The sequence below is a fragment of the Monodelphis domestica genome, chromosome 2 (genome assembly GCF_027887165.1).
Source record: "Monodelphis domestica isolate mMonDom1 chromosome 2, mMonDom1.pri, whole genome shotgun sequence".
NCBI classification, from domain to species: domain Eukaryota; kingdom Metazoa; phylum Chordata; class Mammalia; order Didelphimorphia; family Didelphidae; genus Monodelphis; species Monodelphis domestica.
Window position 1 is genome coordinate 74,461,418 of NC_077228.1, and position 25,999 is coordinate 74,487,416.

Here is a 25,999-nt window from a genome sequence, read left to right on the forward strand (position 1 = left end):
ATCTGTTTGGGTCTTAAATTTTTTATTCTAATTCTTTCTCTTACCTCCCCTTTATGAGGCTTCTGAGCAATCTGAAGAGGCACTGAATTCCTTCTGGATACTTTGTTCTTTGTAAACATGCTACTCCTATGACTCACCACGTCATTCACCACCCTACAACAGGCACTTGCCCCTTGTTTATACAGAATGTTAATAATTCAACTGTATAGACATACATATGTGTGTAGTTATAAAGATAGACTCTAGTTTTATAATTATGCCTCTCTTTTCCCATCTGCAATGAGGAGAATGAAGGGTTTTGATGAGATGATTCCTTGGGGGACTCTTATCCCTAACAAGTAGGTTGGCACCTGAGTTCTTAATTCCCAATGTTCCATTTTTCTGCTAATTCAAGATTCTACCCTTAAGTTATTTTTTATATTAATTTCTTTTATATTTAATTTTTTCTTTTGTTTTACTATTTGGATCCTGAGTTTGGAGGGTTTCTCACACATTAAATAATGAAATTAGGGTCATTTGAAAACTTAAAGAGGGAAATGCCACATTAAGTCTTCAACAGAAATGTGGTGCCTGCTGAATAAAAAATAAACTTTCTTGCTTTAGTGTAAATATTTATTTTCTATATTTATAACCAAATCTGACTTCTTTTATTTGCTTAAAAAAATAAAGTAAAAGCTTTTCAATTTTTAATGAACCCTTTATTTTTTTGAGTATATGAAAACTTTCCCATGGGAATTTTGGCTTTGAGTTGAGGAGGTAAGACAAATTGTATTTAGTTGTTTTCTTGCATTTCCTTTTTCCTCACCTTATTTCAAGCAGATTTCAAGAAGAGACCTTGCCAGCTGAGAGTTTTTTGATGAAAACAAGAATGTACTTTCACTTGTGCAATCCTTTATTTCAGTTAGGTGTCACCATATCTTTAGAGCTCTTTTGTTTTATTTCTTCAGAGGAAAAAAACCATTTAGGTCATGTTATTCCTTTTCATACTCACATAGAGTCTGTATTGGATTCTTTTTTTTTTTTGTCTCTTAAAAAGTCATTTCTTCTTACTATATACTTTTGACTTCTTGCAGAGGGTTTGCTAGGTTGTGCAGTGGATAGAGGCATTAGATCCAAAGTCAAGTTCACATCCAGCCTTTAGATCCTTACTAGCCATGTGATCTTGAGCAAGTCATTTAATTTCTGTCTTCCTCAATTTCCTCAAGTGTAAAAATGAGGACAATGATAGATAGCACCTACCTCCTAGGAGTGTTGTGAGGATCAAATGAGGTACCATTTGTAAAGTGTTTAACATAGAGCCTCATATATAATAGGTATTTACTAAATGACAGTTCTGCCTAGTTCCAATAAATATAGATTTGATACTGTTAAACATTTGGTTTATTAGTATGAAAAGTGCCAAGGGCCAAGACCAACTCATGTAGGGACAAGTAATTTACTAAAATGTGTCATCCTGATGATTGCTCTACTGGCACCTTCTAAACAAGAAAACAACCAAGGTTATTGTAAACAAAGGGAGTTGGTGTAGCAATATGGGTGGCACCTAGGATAAAATTAGTTCCATACATTTGGTAAATTTTGGCAACATCTTCACTAAATTTACTAAGTATTAGGATTGTGTTGAAAGTTTTGTCATTAAAACATTTTAAAAGGACAAACAGATAATAAATGAAATTGGTTAACATTCTCCTCTTGGCTCTGCCTTTAAGCCATTTTAGACTTCATACAAGAGCCTTTTAACTTTGACACTTAATTGCAAGCCTTGGTTATTTTCCAGGAAGTTACATTCAACTCTTTCTGAGAATAGTACTTTCAAAAATATTCACTCTTGCTTGACCATAACTTCAGATATATCTGCCTTCAAATTTGTGACATTTTAAACTCTTTATTGTTGTGTAATATGAATTCTGCTTACCTGGAATCCCTAGGAACATTTAAAAAAGGTTCTCCATCCCACCCTAGTAGATCACATAACTTCTATGTCATCACGACATGAGTCAAAGGATAAAAAAAATGTATAGAACTGAAAAATTCAAACCCCAAATTGGAATTGACATGAATTTTAATATTGCTTTCTCTTTGTCCTGGTTTTCTCATGGATTGTTATTAGTTTCTTGCCTTTTATTTAAGCTGTGGAAAAAAAAAACTACTGTCCACATGTACTATTCATTTATTTCATATATATTTACATTTGCATATGTTTTCTTCTGCAATGAACTTAAGTTCTTTTAAAACAGGGATTATTATTTTTTTAATCAGAAGTTCCTGACTCATTGCACATGCTTAATAAATATTTGTTAATCAATTTATGATTGGCTATACCATGCCATTAAGAAAAAAGTTTGAGTTCCTCAGAGTGAAGTGTTTTAATATAGTGGCTTTATTTAATTGCTAGGTTGGATTCATTATTATGTTTTGTAGCTTTTAAAATTTCAGAATCACACAAGGTGACATTGGTTTTCTTTCTTTATTTTTATTTTTTTTTAAACTTAACCTTATAATCAATACCATGTATTGGTTCCAAGGCAGAAGAGCGGTAAGGCCTGGGCAATGAGGATAAAATGACTTACCCAGGTTCACACAGGTAGGAAGTATATGAGGCCAGATTTAAACCTAGGACTGCCCATCTCTAGGCTTGGGTCTCAATCCACTGAGCTACTGAGCTGCCCCTTTTTCTTCCTTAAAACAAGGGAAGGGGGCTGCTGGGTGCTCAATGGATTGAGAGCCAAGACCAGAGATAGGATTTAAATCTGGCCTCAGACACTTCCTAGCTGTGTGACCCTGGGCAAATCACTTAATCCTCCTTGCCTAGCCCTTTCTGCTCTTCTGCCTTAGAACCAGTACATGATATTGATTCTGAGACAGAAGGTAAGGGTTTAAAAAAAATGAGGGAAAATGTGTAAAGTGTCATTTTAGGACTACCAGACATTTCAAACAACAGTTATAATAATGACAGAATCTTGTACTGTTATCATGGATCTTTTCCTACAGAGCTCACATTGTTTTATCAACTCATATTTCAATACTTGGAGCATCTTGGTAAAATAGGAAGCAGGACAGTGTCTTTAGAATGAAGAAATTGATACATAGGGTTATCAAATAACTTGCCCAAACCAATAAATAATTGGCACAATTAATTTCTGGTCCATTGTTCTTTCTAGAAAACCAGTGGTATGACTCTGAAGCTGTTAAATTCCCTCTCTTCTGCCTTAAATTACATTTTCAACCATTTAACAATTAGCTCAGTATTTGAATAACAAATTGTAGAATTGTGGTGTTGGTTACCACATACTTATAAATATTTAATTCGATTACAGCCAAAAAAGTTTGAAGATTTTGGAATTTTACCATAATACTCTTGTAAATGTTATTTTTTTAAACAAATATTTGGTTTTGGTTACTTCTAATATTCTTAAGTAAGCCAATTAATTAATTGTGCTTTGTTAGTTTAAAGTAATATAAATGTAGAGAATACCTTTTTTATCTCAATATTGTCATTTCCAAAAATGTTATCTTAAAAGTCCTTATTACTTGCATGTCCTCTACAATGAAACATCAATGAACATTAATATCTTTTTGATGAAAAGAGGTCAATACAATGCCATAAATTATAAGTTGAACATTTACTAAGTCATTAATGTTGATGAGTTTAGGTTCCATTCTTTTTCTTAAGAAAAAGAATCTACAAGAGTCATTCCCCATTGGATCAGGCAGCCAGATGATATAAATAAATATTTCTTAAAAGATTATAAATTACTAATGATACATGGAAAATTATACTGAGTAACTAATATGTCTCTCTACAGCCTCTTTAGCATTATATGCATTCCTATCTTGTCAGTTTGCTGGGTGATGTGAACCCTTTATGTTTTTAAAAATTCTGATTTCTCATATTACTATTAATTTAGAGTAATCTGCCTAAATATGGCAACCATTTAAAAATTATTTTGTCTTTCTTAATGAACAGAAATCTATTTTATCTACCTCTCTTACACTCTTGCTCCCCAAATGCTAAGGAATAGAAGCTAAAATTTTTGTCACAAATATCCATTCTCAACCAAAACTAATTCCTGAATAGGCCATGGCCAAAAAATGTATATTTCAATCTTCATTCTGAATATATGGGTAATGATTTCATAGTTTGACATTCCTTTAGGATGATAGAATGTATTGTTTTTGTTGTTGAGTTGTTTCATTCTTGTCAGATTCTTTATGACCTATTTGGGGTTTTCTTGATAAAGATACTGAAGTAGTTTACCATTTCCTTCTCCAGTTCATTTTTTACAAATGAGGAAACTGAGACAAATAGGATTAAGTGACTTTCCCAGGGTCACATAGCTAATAACTGTTTGAGGCTACATTTAAACTCAGAAAGATGAGTATTCCTTACTCCAGACCCAGTTCTATCTACTGTACCATCTAGCTGCCCAATAGGATATAATTTATCACTTCATTTTATGGTTGGGTGTAGAGAGTGAAAAGAACCCTGACTTTGGGTTCCAAGGACCTGAATCTGAATCCTGACTATTTCAGTTATTTCCTCTGTGACCTTAGATTAATCCCTTAATGTCTCTGAACCTCCACTTCTTCAATGTAAAATGAAATGTTAGACTAGATTGCTTCTGACATCTCTTCTGGTTTATAATCTCTGATTTTACCATCATGAGAAAAATAATAATGTGCCTAGGGCCATATTAGTAAATAGCAAAAGAGGGTTTGGAACTCAGGTCTGATATTTAAGTATAGTGCTATTTTTCTTAGGCCTAACAAGCCCTAATTCTCTCTCTCTCTCTCTCTTTTTTTTTTTATTATCATAGGCTGAAGAAAAAGTTCCTTCCTCCCTTCTTCACCCCTCTTACAGATAAATTGATATTGAGCTAAGTGGCTTAGTGGATTGACAGCCAGGCCTGGGTTCAAATGTAGCTTTAGAAACTTCCTACTTGTGTGACTATGGCAAGATACCTTAACCTCCATAGCCTAGACCTTATTGCTCTTCTGCCTAAGAACCAAAATAGATTTACTCTTAAGACAGAAGGTAAGGTTTAAAAAAAAAAAAGAAATTATGCCACTTGACCAAGTTGATACAGATGGCTTTGTTGAAGGCGGACCTCTAAGGCTTAGAGTATAATCCTAAAACCAGAGATGCTCGTGAGTATCCCTTCCCTTAGGAAGATGTTCTATTCAGTTGTAGAGGGAGCCTGGGGACAGAGTTAACATCTTTGAGGACCTTCACTACCTATGACCAGCCAGACCCAGGACTCCACTGTCACTACCTTAAACATCATTCACCTGTTCACAGCACCCTCCACCCCCTTTTGTTCTGGGGTTTATCAGTTACTCTTGTAATGGCGAAGGGTGTGGCAGTCTGTTGCTGTAATTTGCAGTGGTTGGTTGTCTAGGCTCAAGTTCCTTTTTCCAGGTACCACTCGCTGGACCCTCATACATTCCTGTGCACTATCTCAAAACTGCCTTATTCTTTGTTAATAAACTTTCTTCACATGAGATCTGAAATTACTTTATTTATATTTATATTTAATTTTTCTATGTACATGTGGTTTTCCCCAAATTGAAAGTGTTTTTAGAGTGTAGGAACTGTTGCATGTTTCTGTTTGTATCCGATATACTCTGTAGTAGATACTTAGTAAATGTTTATTGACTTGAATTGATACTTTAATCCTTCTCATTATATTCTTTTATTATATGCTGGTACCAGCATGTGCTATGGGAACTAGATTAAAATATAATTGGGAATTGTTTAACAAGGAAAATTAAAGTCCAATATTACATAGATAATGCTAATTTGTGGTTTTATTAAGGCAACATGTAGTCAGTAAGGATAATTTTCTAATTGATTTTGATACCCCTGCACTACACTATCTCATCAGTTTTGTATTATTTATAATCTTTTTTTTTGTCATGTAGACCAATTGAAAATGATCTATTCACTTAGTGACTACTAAAATATTAAGAGGTATTAGAATTGGAGGAGACTTTAGAGATCATCTTGTTAAAGCCCCTTGTTTTCTAGGCCAGGAGTCTTTAAAACATGGCATTTAAGCAATTTCTGAAAGTTACTCTGTTGGTTATTGACATATCTGGACCATAAACCTGAGTATTCTGATTTCTAGACTCATAGACTACAAGCACTTTCTAATGTTAACTTATTTTAAAAGTGATTCACTTAAACATTCTCACAGGGACCAGTTTATGTCTAAATCACATTTTCTCTGCCCATTACTAAGTAGTAAGAATTAAACCTTGTTCAAATCATAAAAAAAGGTTCCATGCATTTCTGCCTCTGCACACACTCCTAGAAGGTGACAGGAGAAAGTTTTATTATTAAATTTAAATAAGAAAATGCCTTAAATGATTTTCTTCCCTTATTGGCCAAAGAAATATTTGTATTTTAAAAGGTTAAAACTTCCAGGTCTCTTTACTCTGTCTCTGTCTCTGTCTCTGTCTCTGTCTCTGTCTCTTTCTCTGTCTCTCTCTGTCTCTCTCTTTCTCTCTTTGTCTCTCTCTCCATATATATGTATACATGTAATTAAGAAAGTATTTTTAAAAAGATTATTAGTTATTTAATTACCAATATAACTTTAGAGAGAGAACATGAGGTGATTAGGTAAAAGGCAAAGCTTGGTATATTTTCTTTGTATTTAATATAATACTATTTTAAAATATATAAGTTCAAAATTTAATTAAAGTCTAGTCTAACCAGTGCCCCTCTTCTTGAATCACCTATTTTGAATTTGATCTTAGGGTGTTCCATTGACATTGTAGATAGACTAATAAAATAAATTGATTATTTCCATCTTATTTCAAATGGTTTTCCTTTTGTATTGTAAAATAGACTTTAAGGTTGAATTGTTTATGACTTATAGGACATTATCCAGTCATTTTCCCCCTCTTACTTAGCAGTACACCAAATGGCAATTAGCAAAGTTCAGGTTTTGGAGGGTTCTCAAAATATCCCATTTGAACCTAGAAAGATATCTTTCCATTCTTGTCACACCTTACACTATTCTTTTTTGTTATCTTTGTGTCTTATTGTATAGTAGATACTTAATAAATATTTGAATTGAACTAAATTCTAGATTTAAAAACAGACATGTTAGAAATAAATAAAAAATACTTACATAAATTGGGGGGGGGTCACTTTAGTTAATCCATAAAATTACTCCATTTCACTGAAAGTAAATGACAGGATACTACTCCCTGAGACATTTACTTGGTAAGAACCAATCTCAGTTACTAGAAATGTATCGACCTCAAAAGGGAAAGCAGTCAAGATGGAAAGAAGTAAATCAGGAGGGAAGATGATAGTAGGGAATAGTTGCAAGCAAAAGAGACTTTCTAATGGAGGAATTAAAAGGGAAAAGTAAAGAACTAGAATCTAATGCCTATCATTTGAGGAAAAGTTGGAACAAATCATAGTATATGAATATAGGAATATTACACTATAAGAAATGACTGAAGAGGTACTCAGAGAATCCTCGATAATAGGAACTCAGGCAGAGTGAATTGTGCAGAATCTGGAGAATAATTAAAAAAAATACAAGATCAATGTAAAGAAAAACAACTTTTAAAGACAAAGAAAAGGATATTATAAAAGATAGATTCCTTACTGAAATTCAGGTTCAACGAGGCAATAAAAATAACAGATATAATGTTTAAAGATTTTCAAAGCATTCTTACCTACTTCAGTCTCTTTAATTCTCACAACTATCTTTTTGAGGCATGTTCTGTGGTTTTATTTCTGGCGATTAGAGTGATAAATTAATGTACTCGTGACTAAACAATAAATAACTGTGATTTGAATACAAATTTGTCTCTATTTTAAGTACAGTTGTCTTTCTTCTCTACCATAATACATCTTTCAGTTTTTCTTGATGAAGTTAGGCTGACATGTAGTGATAACCATTCACTCAACTGCTCAGAAATAATCTATTTACATAACTTCCTACAAAATTTTAGTAGGAATGAAAGTCAAACTCACTAGCCTTATGTGGTCTAAAGAATCTATTTGCCTTTCTTGGAATATTACCTATCTCCATCTTAAAAATATCTATTTTGTAAAATTAAAATTTAGGGGAGACTGAGGCAGGTAGAAATTAGTTTCTCTCTGCAAAGGAGTATTATATTTTTTAGAGGTTTATTAAGGATTAAGGATTAAAGAAAATACAGGATAAGGAAAACGTGCCTAGGCCAGAGGCCTAGACAAGACCTTACCTACATTATGGAAAGAGCCACATCTGCTCCAAAACGGAAGTCCAAAAAGAGACCCAAAAACCTTTGCCACCAGCTTAAATCCTTCCTTAATCTTGGCCCACCTCAGAATTCCCGTGAGATTACAAAGCATTTTGGGGAAGTGGAGCAAAGGCTTGTGGGGATTGTAGTCCTGTATTCGAGTCTATTTTTTACATCCCCCCCGTTTGATCTTCTGGGAAGAAGTCCTTCCCCAAAGGATCATAAAAACATAATCAATTTAAAGATTACAATAATTTGAGGATAAGAAAAAAAAGAACAAAATCAATAATTACTGGATGCATTGACAGAAAGCCAGTTAGGGGGCAGTCCCCTTTGGCATAAAAGTTTATATACAAATAAATGTTCAATCAACCACACCCAAAGTTCAATTTTGTGCAACTTGTGGTCTGGAGGCTTCTTCATGGTGGCTTCTCCAACAGTTCAGTTCTGGATTCAGAGAGGTAGCATCTTCTTTACCTAAAATTCTTCTCAAAAGGAATTTAAACTTTGACATTTAAAATAATAATATTTTTTTACATTCCCCCCGTTAAGAGGGTGATTAAAAAACCAGGATCACTTAGGGATGCATGGCTGAGGTATATGAATCAATTGGCAAGAGATATTAAAAAGATATCAGAAAAATCCAAAAGAAAAGAAAAAATTTCTGGATGAAAATATAGACTATCAAAGTCTTATGTGTAAAAATTCCAAGTAAAAAGAAAAATAAATCTATAACAGGTCCTTCTATCAGGACCCAATAAAAATGATCTAAGCAATGATGCATTTACCCAGTCAATAGCCAGGACTACAGAAAAGTACCACACTATGAAAGACAGAAAAGAAAGGGACCAGATTATAGAAGCCAAGTAGGAGCCAAGTTTGGGGATACTCGTCTTTGAGTATTTTCAGAGTGAGTGTGGACACAAGGAAAGCCTATGTCTTAACACATGTTAAACATAGTAACCTCGAGTCTTCACACTAGGTTCAAGACCTTTGTATTGGCCTAGAAGTGCATCAATCCATCCTGGATTGGCTTTTCTTTGGCTCTGTGCAATGGCTCTTGTGTGTATATCTTGTCCTGGAATCAGACAGAATCATTAAGCAAAGTCCCATAATTTATTTAAATAATTAGTGGCATCGTTTTTATAGTCACATGCTTTTGGGAATACATTGGCAAATGTATCTTAAACTTGTAGTACTGAAAAATCAAAAGGTTAAAGAAAATCTTAATGCTGGTGTCATGTGCTTCAAATATAAAAAGGAGAGAAAAAATAATAAAAAAAAACAAATAGTATATTGCACATGCAAGAAAAATATAATAATAAAAGAGCTTTAAAATTCAAGAATGTCGCTTATAATCATTGACACTCTGTGTCAGCTAAGAAAATATAAAATGCAAGGCTTTCTCACCAAAAATGAGATCCATTTCCTCTTAATATCTGGCCATGATCACTGTGAGTAGAAGGCAAATGAATTGAACAAGGTAACAATTTTCTCATTTTTAAAAATACAGTAGTACAAATATGTAGTTATCAAAATCCCCAAAATTGTCAATAGCCCAATTAATTACAATAGCAAACAAACACACTTTCATATTTCACATAAGTTGCTGTATGGCATTTTTAAATCTACGAATTGATGGATATTTGTCACAATTTTTACAAAATAGCAATCTTTCAACTTTGGTATTTAAACATATTTTTAAAACAAAGTAAAAGTCATCTTGGGTTAAGAACATAATCAAGAAATCTATATATCATTCTGGTGCAAGTAAAGTAGTGAGCTGAAGAGTATAAATAAAGGGGTGCTCCTTTTTCTTGGAGGCTTTTTAGGGGTACAAATGCCCCGAGATTAACTGCCCAACTTCCATTCACATGTGGGAAGATTGGGGTTTATAAAATTTATTTCACTTCAGATACTAGAATGGGCCTTACCTCGTGGTAGGGGCAGGCAAAAATAACCAGAGATTGTTAAAAAAAATTATAAAAATCCTATTTAAAAAACCCTTAAAATCATTTGAGATATTTAGCACATTAAATTTTCCAATGGTTTTATACAGTTATAACCAGTCCTCAAGTCCATCCATCCTCTATGTGAGAATTTACAAAGTCAAAATAGAAAAACTGTTTTTTTTTTTTCATATGGGCTTAATTACAATAATATTTGTTCAATAGTTATAGGGGAAAAACAACAGAATTTTAAAACTCAATACATTCAAAATAAATTCAATCAACCTTCAGTGTAACAGAATAATATTCAATCCAGTAATATATGAATTTAACATCACAAAGTTAAACCTTAAACAAAAAATGCAATAGAATACAGAGATTTTTATAAACCATTGGAGTTTGAAATGCTTCAAAATATAGTCTTTAGTGTTTAAGTTCCTTGGGTTCTTATCCATTTAAATGTCTCTTGTCAGAAGGTAGAGTGGTAAGGGCTAAGCAATGGGGTTCAAGTGATCTGCTCAGGGCCACACAGCTGGGAAGTATCTGAGGCCAGATTTTAACCCAGGACCGCATGTCTGTAGGCCTGGTTTGCTGAGCCACCCATTTGCCCCTTCAAAGTTAGTTGAATCTTCTCCCTGACATGCAGGTGAAGTCAATGCTATTACCAGAACAGTCAAAAGGTATCCTTTTAAACAGCCCATTGCTATTAAGTTTCTGTTTGAAAAATCTGTTTCTTCTCCTCACCCCGTTCTCTCTCCCCCTGCTCTGATACCTCCTCCTGCCCCAGTCCACGTGGAGCCCAGGCCGCCCATGTGGAGCCAATACTGCTGCTGCCCCCCAACCCCTTCCCCGTTTTGTTACCAGCTGATAGAAATGAGTCCTGAGCGATCTGCTCCAAGGAACTGGGTTTGTTGGGCAGGCAGGTCACAAGGTGATTGCAATCTTGGTTGAATCAGGTGGGCCAGGTGAGCGAGAGAAAGACCGAGGGATGGGCAGGGCAGGGAGCCGGAGCGCAGACAAATAGGGCCAGGAGCTCGGGCACCAGGTGAGAGGCTAGGAGCAGAAGCAGGAGCCGGAGAGGGCCGCAGGCAGGAGCTGATCAAGATGATTTTCTAAAAAGGGATCTTGGAGAAACTGGCTTAAAAAAAATTCTAGGCACTAGCTCATTAAAGATTAAATCAGAAGATTGAGAGTTTTTTTTTCCCATTAGGTCGCCAACTGTAAAGATTAAAATTTAGGGGAGACTGAGGCAGGTAGAAATTAGTTTCTCTCTGCAAGGAGTATTATATTTTTTAGAGGTTTATTAAGGATTAAGGATTAAAGAAAATACAGGATAAGGAAAACGTGCCTAGGCCAGAGGCCTAGACAAGACCTTACCTACATTATGGAAAGAGCCACATCTGCTCCAAAACGGAAGTCCAAAAAGACACCCAAAAACCTTTGCCACCAGCTTAAATCCTTCCTCAATCTTGGCCCACCTCAGAATTCCCGTGAGATTAAAAAGCATTTTGGGGAAGTGGAGCAAAGGCTTGTGGGGATTGTAGTCCTGTATTTGAGTCTATTTTTTACAATTTCCAGTCCTGCAGTACTTTTCCTGTATATATAATTTAGTCAGGGATGAGGTTCTTCTGTATGTATGAATCTATCCTCATTTTGAGTTACTAAGTAAATCTTCTCTTTAAGTTTTTAGGTATTTGGTACTATTTTTCCCACTCTTCATGTTTAGATCTTTTTGGAATCTATTCTTTTGTTCTTAGTTTATTTGTTAAATTTTTCATGATCCTATCCAAAGGACAAAAATGTGAGATATTGAATCACCACTGGCAATTGGGGTCTGTGGTCTCAGCAATTGTGACTTTCACATAATTGATACACTCATTGGAGTTGTCATTTAGGAAAGAGTCAAAAATGTTTTATGAAAAGACAACCTAGGGAAAAGTACAAAGGTAATTTCCCAGTGGTAAAGATGTGTATGTAATTGTCCTAATAATAACAACAATAGTTAGCATTTATATAGTTCTTTAAAGTTTTCAAAGAACTTATGTATATTATCTTGTTTGACCTCCACAACCCTATGAAGCAAAAATGCTATTGTATTCCCATTTTATAGATGAAGAAACTGAAGCAGAGATAGATTAAATGACTTATCCGTCATCACACAGCTAGTGAATGGATGAAACAGGATTTGAACTCAGATCTTCTTGGAGTCAATACTGTGTATTGGCTCCAAGGCAGAAGAGTGGTAAGGGCTAGGCAATGGGGGTTAAGTGACTTGCCCAGGGTCACACAGCTGGGAAGTGTCTGAGGCCAGATTTGAACCTAGGACCTCCCATTTCTAGGCCTGGATCTCAATCCACTGAGCTATCCAGCTGCCCCCTTTCCTAACTCTTAAGACATTTCCTCTATCCACTGCATCACCTGTGTCCCAATATTTCTTATTATAAACTTCTTGTTTTGCTTATTAGCAAGAATATGGATGGAACAGATTGTAATATAAAATGAATATCAAGGAGAATGCAGACACATATTATCCTATGTGATTCCTGGGACTTGAGACCTATAAAATTCTAGCTCCCTTGGTCTTTCTTAATATTTATTTTTAAATCTGATGTGACTATTGAGACTTTAAATTATGTATAAAATTTTGAATTTCCCTATGACTTTGGTGTGTAATGATTAACTTTTCCAACTGACAGATTTCTAAGATTCACTTCAGCTTTATGAGTTATCCAATTTTAGGAACGGGGACATTTTCAATAAGTTATATTTCTAACATATCATAGTCTTTTATGTGATTATGGATGAAAAATTTGTAATTCTTTTGACATCACCATTTATGACTTTTTTCTTCTTCTCTGTATAAGCCATAATCCTTGAAGCCAGAGAATCCCAAAAGGGAAATTGTAACATGTTGTGCATTGTGACATTGATCTGTTGTTACTCCTGATAGTCCAATAAATGATTCTTCCTTGTTGCCAAGTCTTAAATATCTATGTGTTTTGGCATCAGTATTTTTCTTTGAAAGAAAATATTGGATGATAGTGTGTGTTATATGTTATTGAAAAGAATTTTTTTTTGGTACTATAGTGTAGATTTGGGGACTGTTCTCTTTTTAATAAAAAGAGGCCTTTCCTTGATCTATTAACCTTATTCAAGCAATGAAATGTGCTGCCCAGTTGGGTTAATGCTACAGAGGAACACCAGCAAGATCTTGTGAAGCAGAACCAATGAATGTGATTGTCTAATGTTCATGCAGACTTATGTGTCATTGCAAAAAAAAAACCAACAAAAAACGTAACATCATAGGTATGCGTTTTTTCATATGGTTTTTAGGAGGTAGAAGAAAGAAATGATGGGAAAAGGAATATGCACAAATATGTACAAGGGCATGCATTCTTGAGTTTTTTATTTCTTTTGTTTATAGTTTACTGTTTAGTAGCTATAAAGCTAACACTACAGAGGACATTGAAATACATTTTTTCTACATGCCTTTATAAAACTTCCCTGATTCTCAAGTTGTGACTCAGTCTGACTGTGCCTTCTGACAGGGATTGGGCTCTCTGTGGGAAATCAAAATGTAATTAAATACTCAAGAAGTGATGCCAAGCCTGAATTCTCCCCAAGTGTAGTGCCAGTGTCCTGTGGATTCAAACTTTTAATATTTCTTCCCTATCCTATCCAGGCCTTTCCAAAGGAAATAGCAATGGAATTGGCTGAGGAGAGTGCAAATTATGCATTCAGTAGCTTTTTTAGATAAACAGTAAAGACAAGTCTGAAATCTTCCAAATCTTTTGCCACTTTCCCTTTCTTATATATTTATTCTATCTTCAGAGCCAAATTTGTCATCACTCAGACACTTCTATTAACATCTCCTTCATTTGTATCTCATGTGAAGAGGTAGTCCTTTTTCTTACCATGGAAAACCCTTTGATATGTACCCTTTCTCCTTCCATCATTTCCAACCTATTGCTATCTTTACTATTTCCCCTCCTCCATACTCAGTTTCTCTATATTGTCTCTTTTTTGCATTCTATAAACATGCCCACAACTCATCTTTTTTTTTTTAAAATATATTTTATTTGATCATTTCCAAGCATTATTTGTTAAAGACATAGATCATTTTCTTTTCCTCCCCCCCACCCCCCATAGCCGACACGTAAGTCCACTGGGCATTAGATGTTTTCTTGATTTGAACCCATTGCTTTGTTGATAGTATTTGCATTAGAGTGTTCATTTAGAGTCTATCCTCTGTCATGTCCCCTCAACCTCTGTATTCAGGCAGTTGCTTTTTCTCGATGTTTCCACTCCCATAGTTTATCCTTTGCTTATGAATGGTGTTTTTTTCTCCTGGATCCCTGCAAGTTGTTCAGGGATATTACACCGCCACTAATGGAGAAGTCCATTACGTTCGATTATACCACAGTGTATTAGTCTCTGTGTACAATGTTCTCCTGGTTCTGCTCCTCTCGCTCTGCATCACTTCCTGGAGGTTGTTCCAGTCTCCATGGAACTTCTCCACTTTATTATTCCTTTTAGCACAATAGTATTCCATCACCAACATATACCACAGTTTGTTCAGCCATTCCCCAATTGATGGGCATCCCCTCGTTTTCCAGTTTTGGGCCACCACAAAGAGCTCAGCTATGAATATTTTTGTACAAGTCTTTGTGTCCATTATCTCTTTGGGGTAAAGACCCAGCAGTGCTATGGCTGGGTCAAAGGGTAGATATTCTTTTAGCACCCTTTGGGCATAGTTCCAAATTGTCCTCCAGAATGGTTGGATCAGTTCACAGCTCCACCAGCAATGAATTAATGTCCCTATTTTGCCACATCCCCTCCAGCATTCATTACTTTCCTTTGCTGTTATGTTAGCCAATCTGCTAGGTGTGAGGTGATACCTCAGAGTCCCCACAACTCATCTTAAAAAAAAAAAGTAAATCCTCACTTTATTTGACCATCCCCACTAGCCATCTTATTTTAGGATCTCTCAGTTCTCATCCTTATTGATCTAGAAGCCTTTGACAGTATTTGTTATTATCATTTGGATGCTTGTTCTAAGTTTTTATGATAGTGTTCTGACCTGATAAACTCTTTCCCTTTCAGTCAGTCTCCTTTACTGAATCTTCCTTCAAGACATGATTAGAGTATATCCTCCCAGCTCTGTTGTGGGCCTATTCCTCTTCTTCTAGACTTATCTTTTTTCTTAACTTATTTTTTTTTTGGGGGGGGGGCAGTTCACCTTTCTCCAAATAATGTTTCTGTAATACGTAAAATAAAATACATAGGATGACAAAGGAATCTTAAAAAAAAAAAACTTATTCTTCCCATACTTTCCCTTACATTGAGGAAAATTTAAAAGAAAAAACAAAAGCAAAAAACAACAACCTTAAAAATAATGCTCTTAATACATAATGATATAGTTCCGCAAAAATAAATTCCCACATTGGCCTTATCTGAAAATGTTTCTTTGCCTTTTTTCACCTCTTTTTTTCTTTTGCACTTAAACTTTTTCATTGCATTAACAAGAATTCTAAAGTTTTTCAGTTATATTTTTCTATAATGTTATCATTGTATAAATTGTTGTTTTAGTTCTACTAACATCATTCTGTTTTAAATCTTAAAAGTCTTCCCAGTTTCCTCCGAAATTATCCAATTCATCATTTTTTATAGCACAATGTTATTTCAAGAAACAGATTATATTGAATTTATTTGTCAAAATATTTTTCAAATTAATTATTATTTAGTAATTTCAGCATCTCCTATAGTTTAAATTATCATCTTTATCCATATGATTGGTAGATTGATCTATATTTATGTATATGGCCTTAAACTCTTCTGAGTTCTAATCTTGCCTTACCAACTACTTTGTAAATATCTCATTGGATGTCATATATATATATATATATATATATATATATATATATATATATATATATATATGTATATGCTTCTCAGATTGAAATGTCCAAGAACTCATTATTTCTTCCCCCAATCCTCTAACCAGCTTTTCTATGACTGCTGAGGACACTGCTGCTCTCCTCAGGCTCAGAAACTTGCCATTGTCTGTGACTCCTCATTTTCAGTCATCTTGTATGTCCAGTCAGTCTGTCACCAACTTGTTGCTTTATCCTTCACAACATTTTCTTATTTTCTCTTGTCTTCACTCACACAACCACCACCTAAGTATCAAAAGAATTTTAACTAAATTTTTAAAAGATTGTTCTTGTCATTGGTGTTGACTAATCACATAATACATTATTTTGCGTTTGCAGTTGGAGTTCTATTAATGGTTCACTAAAATGATACCAGAATGTAAGTATTTCCACCAGGTCTGCCATGAAATCCCACCACTCTTATTCTGTTACTAACACCACAGCTAGACATGAGCCAGCTAGAGCTTTGCATTGCAGCCTTTTTCTATTAAATAAATTAGTGGTATTTATGCCGGAGAACTTAAGAATGGTAATTACGTATATTGCTGAAAATTCCTTATTTATGCCATAATGATATGTCATGTTAGTAATGGTACTGGAAAACACTGTAATATATGCAGTGGTAATACTTTTTGGCTTGTGATAATAATACTGGTCTTTGAGTAATCTTTCCAAAGTCTGAGAAGGTAACACAAGTCAACATTTACAATATAGGCCACAAAATCTGTGGTGGTTTCTCGTCCTTTTTCTGAGATGCGTTTTTCTACCTTTTCTCCTTTCCTACTTATTCCCCTTCACCTCCCAAGTTCATATTCTCTTTTTGAAACTATCTTTCCACTGTGTTTCCATATTGGCCTATACTTACTTTATTGTTACAGAAGGTGGATAATAATTTATTTAGTAAACAGAATTTACATTTAAAATAAATATAAATAAATGCATATATTTACTAAGCATGTCTTTATTATTAGAATTGATGCAAGGATAAATAGATCAGCACCCTCAAATAACTTATACTCTGTTAGAGAGAGAGAAGATACATACTGAGATGAATAGGATACAAAATTAGAATATGATGAGTACATTAAAGTTTTTAAGTACAATGAAATAAAATGATCACAGGATCATATTTTTCACTGATAGGAACCCTCAAAGTCATTGAATCCAACCCTTTAATTTAAATGTGAAGAAAATGGAAACTGGAGATCCTAAGTGACTTGCCTATGTTTACATAGCAAGGAACAGAGTTGGAATATGAAGTCTCAACTCTAGCAATCTTTCTGTTATACCATTGTTTCCCTCTATAAGATAAAATGCATTCTCAAATTGAAGGTTCTGAGCTGATATGAATCAGTTGATATGGATTAATCTTGAAGGCTTCTTACAGATCACTTTGCTTCATATCTACAACTAGGATTTACTCTGGGATTTTCAGAATTTGGCAACTAGCATTTATTAAGTGTTCACTAAGTGTTAAGTACTAGGGATACAAATATCAATGAGGTAAATCTCTTACCCTTAGGAATCTAATAATCTGTTGGGGGAACACTAGATAGACACAGCCACACAGTCCCCACCACCAACCCACCCTCCACACACACTGAAAAGGAGGAAGAAAATAGGAAGGGGGGAAAAAGATGGGTTAGAGGATTGAGTGAAGGTTGGTCAATGACTTTAGGGCCCTGATCAAAGTGTAGACCTTGGGAGAAATTTACCAGTGGGAGAAAAGAGTAGGCATGATGGAGAAATGTTCCAGGATTTAAAGACTCTAAGCACTGGAGGATGGAAATGGATGAGGTAACAACTGAGAACTGCCTCATTATGTCCATACAGAGTTTTCCCATGAGAACATAAGAATTATGTATGGATCTCCAATAAAAACACAAATGATTTAATCACTTCATGCCTGGATGATTATAATAGCCTTCTAATTGATCTCTTTTTCTATAGTCTCTTTCTGATCTATCCTTCACAATACTGCCAAATTGTTGTTTCTAAAATATCAATGTCCCACTCTGCTAACTCATAAATCTTCAATGGTTCTATTATTTCTGGGTTAAAATATAAAATCTTCAGCTTGACTTTCTTTTGTATTTACATCACCTGAAATTCCTGCCTCCCTTCACCCCAAGAAACATAAAAGAAAAGAGGAATTAGAGAGAAAAAAGAGAAAAGATGGCAAAGTCAATTAATATATTAAAATATAATATTTGCAGTTTTCCATACCTGTTGATCCCTATACCTCCAACCTTTGCAAAAGAGTGGGAAGGAAATATTTTCTTGTATTACTTCTTTGGGACAAACTTACTTAATCTTATATCATTTTTAAAGCTAGATATTTAGGTGGCACAGTGGATAGAATACCAGATTTGATATAAAAAAGATAAGCTATGGAGATTATTGGATTGTAGGATTAAATTTGTACTTTGAATTCATGTTTCTTTTGCTCTCTTTGTAATGAATCAGTTCTATTGTATATACTACTAAGCTAAATATATGTATATATGTACACATACTATATATTTCTTTCTGTTTAGATCTTTTAGCTATTAGTAGTTAAAAACATATGTAAGTAGTGTGTTTAGGGTACCTAGGGATCCTATTTTCTCATTTCTCTTCCTATTAAAGGTCTTTCTTCACAGAAAAAGAGGGGTGAGGTACAAAATCCTAAAAGTTACATAATAACTCTATCCCAGCTTCTTGCATAGGCTCCTTCTAAATAACTTAACTTTCAATTTATATATAGCACAAATATATTAAGTGCTTATCAAGCATATGTAATTTCTTTTTTAGTAATGGGCACACTTTTATCTGATAAGTGAGTTGCTATTTTTAGTTTAGTTTTCTGAATGTCAGAAAAACAATTTCAAGTGTCATTTTCTTCATCTTTATTCATAATAGTGAGACTTTGCTGTAGATTGATTTAACCTGATGATGACTAAATATTTCATGAAGAGTTTTGAAAATTTCAGATGACTAATCACCCATTACAAATGCATCTTCAAACTCTCTTTTCTCTTCTTGCTATTTATAAAGACAGAATATTTTGTAAATGCTGCCTCTTGTGACAAGATGTTTAGCCTTGCTTTTCCTTCAGCAATATATAATTCTTCTGTGTCATTGGTATGTCCCTGTTGTTTCCAGTATCTTGTGGTTGAAACAAGAAACAGTAGCTATATTGGGGAGTGTTTATATATGGAAATATATCATCAGTTTAATAAAGTATACAAAAGGATGGTAAAAAAGGATGATCCATAATGGGTAGTGGTGAGATTTATTTGAATATAGTTACACCTGTTGTGATTGTCTGGTTACTCCCTTCTTTAGTCAGTTAACAATTTAATAAAGCTTTTGATTTACTTTCATAAAATATATTTGTTAGTTGGAAAAATATTGTCTAGATCAGTGGTCTCTTAACTTTTTTATTACATATACTATCAGTAAATCAATAAAAATCAAGCATATGTTTCCAATGTGTATATTTGCTTACTTACATGTACTTCTATAATAATAGACATATATTACTATACTAATTCTTATTTATTACTATAATAATTCTATATATTCTCATATTCTACTATACTAATAATTATGTGCATTATAAATCTTACAAAAATAGAAGTTAAAAAGAATGAGTTATTAATGACATAATAGTTGATTCTAGAGTCAGTAGGGATGCTTAGACTTTATTATTTTAGGAAACTCACTTTGGAAAAAGGTTAGATTGAAGCAAGAAGAGAGTTGAATCAGGAAAACCAACCCACAGGCCATTATAGTAGTACAGAAGAGAGAGGAGGAATTTCTGAACAAGGGTGGTAGAAAAGGGTACAGATGTAACCGATGTAAGGAGAGAAATAAGAGAATTTAACCACTGACTATTTCTGTCAACTGAAAAAGTGGGGAATTCAAAATGACATTGACATTGCAAACTTAAGTGACTAGGATGACTATCTGAATTTTAAATTTCACATATGCCTAACTGTCTTAGAGGGAGGAGGGATTAGACAAAACAATTAAAAAAATAAAATATATGAATTGTTACAATGTCAAAAAAAATGAGCAACTCATTATATATATCCTTGCTACCTTTGTTAGTAGAATTTAACTATCCCTATCTTTATAAGCAACAGTAAACCATGTCAAAGTTGTTTTTTTCAAAGATTGCTATAATATTTCATATATACTTTCTCAAAAAACTATGTAACTATATTCGTCACTTTCATTGTTCCAAAATAAGTTCTCTTTTTGATGTTTATGCCAAAGTTAATTTGGTGACTTGAGTCTATATTAATCACAAAAGTAGCTAGGGATAAATTAGACAACTTGGATTCATTACTTGTTGCAGACAATCAGGTTTAATTGGAGTTCTGAGTGATAAAGACACTGAGAATTTGCTGAGCTAGCAAAAAATACCTAGATTGTGCCACTCAGTACCAAGGAGAGCTCCCAATAAGCTTTTTTCTCAAACTGGTGTCTGTGAGCTTTCTGGGGTTATTTATCTCTAACTGCTCAAGTTGGAAGTCTTAATAGGCCTTGATTGTCTATGGCCACCTTCCTTCATCCACTCAGGGGCAAAAGAAGTTTTATGTCTGTGTCTGAAAGAGGAGCCTGATCTGTTGGGTTGAGACACTGTGTAGTCCTGTTGTAAAAATGGAGATTTGACCCCAGACTTCAATCCCCAGAAGTCCTTGGCCACTTCCCAGAACGCTTTGTAACCTCACCTGAATTCCCACCAGGGAGAACAAATTAATATTTAAAGGGTCTCTGCCTACGGCTTGCTCTCTTCCTATTTCCGCTTCCAAGCAGATGTGGCTCTCATGATGTAAGTGAAATTGAATGGGCCTTTCAGTCCTCCTAGGCATGCACGCGCTTTCTTACTTGTATTTTCTTAAACTTCTTAATCTTTAATAAACCTCTAAAAATATAATACTTCTAGCAGAGAAACTAATTTTAACTGTTACAGTGTTCTCCTTAATCCTTATCAGTGCTTTTGAATTGAATTCCCAAGAATGATGATCCTAGTTTAATGGAGTACATTTGAGGTGTCATATCATCAGAGCTCTCTTCCTAGGTGAACTAAACAAGACCATATCTCCTGGATCCTTACACATTAGGGCTGCCTTAGGTTATCTCAGAAGTGTGATAATCCAGTTCACTTGAAGAGGAGTTTAGATAGTTATTTTGAACAATTTCATTGCCACTAATTATTAATTTATTAGAAAACCTTTCTTGTGGCCCTTCAGCCCAGCCTATGACCATAAAGAAAGATAAATCAGCAGAGATTTACAATTGCCTTTAATTCTCTAGTGTTACTTTTTTATTCAAATCACTTTTTGGAGAATGATAGTGAGAGAGAAATAGTTGGGTTAATGCATCATGTTTATGTGCAGGTATAATTTCAGATTTCAATTTTGACCACAGGTATCATGAATTTGATAGTTCTGTATTGAAGTCCTTTTAAATTTTGGCTTTATCCTTGAACTGTCACTTGGTTTAATGACACTACAAAACTCTGGAGAGAATTAAGACATCTTTTCAGATTTCCCATGGAATAATGTAGGGATAGTTAAGACAGTATCCAAAAATATCTTGACAGCTTAGGGAATTGGACTTATTCTAAACATGAAATTCAATAAAGATAAATAAAAGTCTTATTCTTGGGTTAAAAAAAATCTACCTCAAGTACAAGTTATAAGAGGCATGGTTAGACAATGATAACTTTGAAAATGATCTGAGAATTTTAGCAAACTGCAAGTTCACTGTAGATCAGCAATGATTTGTGGCAGCCAAAGAAGCTAATGAGATGTTGTATTTTATGAAAAGAGGATAGATTTTAGAAGTAGAGAAGTGACAGTCACACTACATATGGCCAGACTACATATGGAGTATTGTGTTCATTTGGAGGCAGTCTAGTACAAGAGGGACATTGATTAAACTGGCAAGTGTCCTGGGGAGGACGACTAGGATGATGGAAAGTCTTAGGTTCATGTTATATGATAACAAATTGAAGAGAAACTAGAAAATGGTCAAAAGATAAATCATTGGAGATAAGAAGAGAAATTCAGAAGCATGAGTGTTATGAAACATGTCTAAGGTCCTTTATAAAATGGTGATCCTGGGGAAGGAATCACCAGTCATGAAAGCAGGGTCCCCAGTCAGAATCTGGATGACCTCTTGTTAAGTATGTTAGAATGAAGATTCCCTGTGGGCTGATATTCTTTTTTTTAAATTTTATAGTATTTTATTTGATCATTTCCATGCATTATTCATAAAAGACAAAGATCATTTTCTTTTCCTCCCCCCCACCCCCCATAGCCGACGCGTGATTCCACTGGGTATCACATGTGTTCTTGATTCGAACCCATTGCCATGTTGTTAATATTTGCATTAGAGTCTTCGTTTAGAGTCTCTCCTCTGTCATGTCCCCTCAGCCGCTGTAGTCAGGCAGTTGCTTTTCCTCGGTGTTTCTACTCCCACAGTTTGTCCTCTGCTTATGGATAGTGTTTTTTTCTCCTAGATCCCTGCAGATTGTTCAGGGACATTACACCGCCACTAATGGAGAAGTCCATTACGTTCGATTATACCACAGTGTGTTTGTCTCTGTGTACAATATTCTCCTGGTTCTGCTCCTCTCGCTCTGCATCACTTCCTGGAGGTCGTTCCAGTCTCCATTATTCCTTTTTGCACAATAATATTCCATCACCAACATATACCACAGTTTGTTCAGCCATTCCCCAATTGATGGGCATCCCCTCATTTTCCAATTTTTGGCCACCACAAAGAGCGCAGCTATGAATATTTTTGTACAAGTCTTTGTGTCCATTATCTCTTTGTGGTACAGACCCAGCAGTGCTATGGCTGGATCAAAGGGTAGACATTCTTTTATCGCCCTTTGTGCACAGTTCCAAATTGCCCTCCAGAATGGCTGGATCAGTTCACAACTCCACCAGCAATGAATTAATGTCCCTACTTTGCCACATCCCCTCCAGCATTCATTATTTTCCATAGCTGTCATGTTAGCCAATCTGCTAGGTATGAGGTGATACCTCAGAGTTGTTTTGATTTGCATCTCTCTGATGTGGGCTGATATTCTTAATCGAGGGACTATGGGAGAGCTTGAATGAAGAAAAAAATAATCCTTATTTTTGCTGTAATTGATTTCCTTTATAATGTTATTAAACATCTCCTAGAATTATTCTGAAATGTGTAAGAGTTAAAGTTTGGGGGGAAACTGAGGCAGGTAGAAATTAGTTTCTCTCTAGAAGTATTATATTTTTAGAGATTTATTTAAGATAAAGAATTTAGGAAAATACAAGTAAGAAAGGCACGTGCGAGGTGGGCTGAGAGGCCCATTCAATCCTCACCTACATCATGAGAGAACCCTCTGCTTGCAAGCGGAAACAGGCAAGAGCCAGCCGTAGGAGGAGACTTTTTAAATAATAATTTGCTCTCTGCCCAGGTGAGAATTCAGTGGAGTTACAAAGCATTCTGGGAGCCAGAGCAAGGACTTCTGGGGTTTGGAGTCCCGAGTTCAAGTCTCCATTTTTACAAAGGTGATTCATTGGCTTCACCAAATTGTACACAGGGACCATCACACAAAAAACTGTTAACAGATCATCTTTTAGTATGAGAGTTGCATTAAATAGTTTCTGAGGTCTTTTCTAATTCTAAGAATTTCTGATTCAGAAATCAGTTTCCTTACATTATATTCTTTGTTTATATGCATAGTAACTGCTCCTTCCTCTTCCATGACTCTAAATTCATGCATCAAGTGGATTGATAACCCTGTGTATATATTTGCATGACTGTAGATATAAGATATAGTTCTAAAGTCAAATTTGTGTAAATTTGATTATTTAGATTTGCTTCTACCTTAAGTTTTAAAAAGAATGTTCTGGTCCAAATAAAACATACCATGACTATAAAAATAGCAATAAATAATTTAAAATAACCACCTTACAAATCCATGTCACCTTCCCTCCCATGTCTTGTCTCTCCCATACATAAGCAGAGACTGAATGTTGGTTTTTTTTTTGTCTCATGCAGTTAGGTTAATAATTAATTGAGTATTAATTAATTAATAACAATTAATTGAGCTCTTTAAAAGACAATTTGAGGGACCAATTAAAGATCTGCTTTTATCCCAGGGTAGATAAAGGGGCTTGTCAGTGGTAAAGCAGCAGCAGCCTCCTCAGCAACTCTTTTTCTTCTTTGCTCAAGAGGACCAGAAGGTTTTACATAGAGAATTTTTTTTTTGCCCGTGTGTGGAAATATAGTTGACAAAATTACAAATGTATTTACCCAGAGCAGACAGCCATTTATTTGCCTTGAGTAGAATGTCATTGATTTTTTTTTATTAGTACATCTGTTTCAAGGACACTTTAATTTTTGAAAGAAATATTTCTCAAGATAATAGAGACAAGTTCTATTTTTAAAGCTATTTTTGAATTGGGTTACACATGTATGAGATCTTAAACTTAGTTTTTCTGGAAAGGATCTGTAAACAAGTACTATGAGATAACATGTTTATTTATAAGGCTGATTTATTTAAATTATGAAGAATTAAAAGGAAAGGAAAGGAAATGCCTGAAAAAATAAAAAACAAAACAAAACAAAACCCAGCAAGTGATGCTGTACTTATTAGAAGCAAATAATTAGATTGGTATGATACTTTTGACAGATTAAAACTGTATATTTTTTTCCTCCCCATCCCTTACCTCACTGTTTTCCTATCCCTTTCCATCAATTTCACTGTTTTTTTCTTCTATTTTTCTTTGCTTTTCAAGTAATCCCTAACTGCTTTAAGAAACAAAGAGCTAACACTTGTGGAAGAACAAACATTTGGTAAAAATAAGTCTCTAGTATATTTCCTATAAATTGCTTTTGGCTTTTATGTTTTCCCTGCTTTGTATGATAAAGTAAATGCTTATTAGTTTAATTTAATTATTAATTTTTAAAAAGATCAAGCAGGTAGCTTTAGAGCCTTTTAGAATTTTCTTCTCAGTTAACAATCTCAAGAAATGAGGTTTTGAGAAATAAGAAACAGGAGTTAGGGAACAGTCAAGATTTTAGTTTTTCTGATAGTCTTATTTAACCCACTACCAAGACCCTGGATCTCTTTAATAACCTGGTCCTTTATATTAGGTTACATCAACATAATTATTAAATATAACCAAAAAGTACAGCAGTAGTAAGTCTATTGGAGATGAAGAAGTTTGGGGATTCTAAGTGCCAAAGGGATTATTAAGACAGATTAGCTCTGATATTCAAATTCAGTGATAGCCTAATATCTCTGAGTTATATTCCTTCCTTTCTTTTATTTTCTAAATTTTTAAATGATTGAAATTCCTTAAAAATCAAATTTGGTTGTTAAATAGTACCAAATTTCTCAAAATCTGTTAAAGAAATATTTGATTATGTTAAAATCATATGGTAATAGAGAACTGTCAGTCAAGGATGGAAAAGTAGAGTGTAGTGCATGTCCAATTAACTTCTTTAGTTGTCTTATTTTTGTATTGTTTATAAAATCATTGATTCCAAACAGACTTATCTTTTGAAAGCACTCTACAGCTGATCTTTGTAGATAGATTCATGTCTCTTCACTGAGAAGCATTTGTGTACGTGTCAGGTGTGTCTTTTAGTTCTACTAACCAGAGGGGAGGTGGTCTTTGCAACAGGAAGTGCTTAAAAGGGAAGCAGATGGACTGCAGTGATAGGAGATGGGAAGGGGATGTTATGTCACTAATTACTTAACTTTTCATAAACAAAGACTTAAAATTTTTTGAAACAAGTCTTTCTTGGCTTAACAGAAGCAACTCTTGTTTTTAAAGCTATTTTTGAATTGGGCTGGAAGTATATGTCGTCTTCAAC

The 25,999-nt window shown here is 34.4% G+C and overlaps 1 protein-coding gene across 4 annotated transcripts in view; it reads left to right on the plus strand.

Annotated features, from left to right (window-relative positions):
• The window catches only part of RASAL2 (RAS protein activator like 2), a 374,103-nt gene that overhangs the window by 72,493 nt on the left and 275,611 nt on the right, over positions 1–25,999 (plus strand). The gene's annotated exons all lie outside the window — the stretch shown is intronic.